Raw genomic sequence first — 878 nt, forward strand, 5'->3', positions numbered from 1 at the left:
AAAAGAACAGATAAAATGTAAATTATCCCAATGACAGCAGTTACTATCACATATACCCTTAAATCTATCACAAAAATGTTAATATATGTTTGAAACATCATTCATCATCTTTATATTTATTTTCAAGATTCTATCCAAACTTTCAAGCTCCTATTCAAACTTTCAAGCTTCTGTCCAAATAAAGCAGGCAAAATCAGCCTCACAGGTGGGCTAAGATGACTACAGTGAGGATTTGGGATTTATATACACTTAAAATTAGGGTTTGCGCTCCATATTTGGAGCTGGTATACTGTTGCAGATGTGGAGTCACCTGGAGATTGGGTAAGTCTAGGGATGGGGCCTGGGTGTGCCTTCTAAACTAATTTCTTCTTTTAAAAATTATTATTATTTATGCCTACAGCACCTGATCTTCCTAGGTGGTCTCCCATCCAAGTACTAACCAGGCCCAACCCTGCTTAGCTTCCAAGATCAGACAGTGGGCTTGTTCAGGATGGTATGGCTATAGACCATGGGCTATGGCTCCACTGGGGCACAAATCCAGGACCTTCTGTGTGTAAAGCAGACGTGCTAACGGCTACACTATGGAATCACGTCCTCTAAACTAATTTCACCCAACCTGGCAATTACCTATGGGAATGGCTTCCTGTGGTCAAATTTTGTGTTCCACAATAATAAAATATGTAAAACCCTCACTTAAAAATAATACCACCTAGTGCATCTTTCATCCCTAAGTGTCACACCATCTGTATATAAATACAAGAAATTCACAACTTAATTATTAACTGAAACATGGCTATGGTATGCACATTGAATAGATGACCTTTGGGAGAACTCACCTTTACCTTTTTAAGTCTAACTCATATTCAATGTCATTACGG

General features: G+C 38.5%; 1 pseudogene; it reads right to left on the bottom strand.

Moving 5' to 3' along the window:
- Nucleotides 1-391: 391 nt before the first annotated feature.
- LOC111744588 lies at nt 392-507 on the bottom strand (annotated as a pseudogene).
- Between the last annotated feature and the right edge of the window lie 371 nt (nt 508-878).

The sequence above is a fragment of the Pteropus vampyrus genome, unplaced genomic scaffold, assembly GCF_000151845.1.
Source record: "Pteropus vampyrus isolate Shadow unplaced genomic scaffold, Pvam_2.0 Scaffold137, whole genome shotgun sequence".
Classification (NCBI taxonomy): domain Eukaryota; kingdom Metazoa; phylum Chordata; class Mammalia; order Chiroptera; family Pteropodidae; genus Pteropus; species Pteropus vampyrus.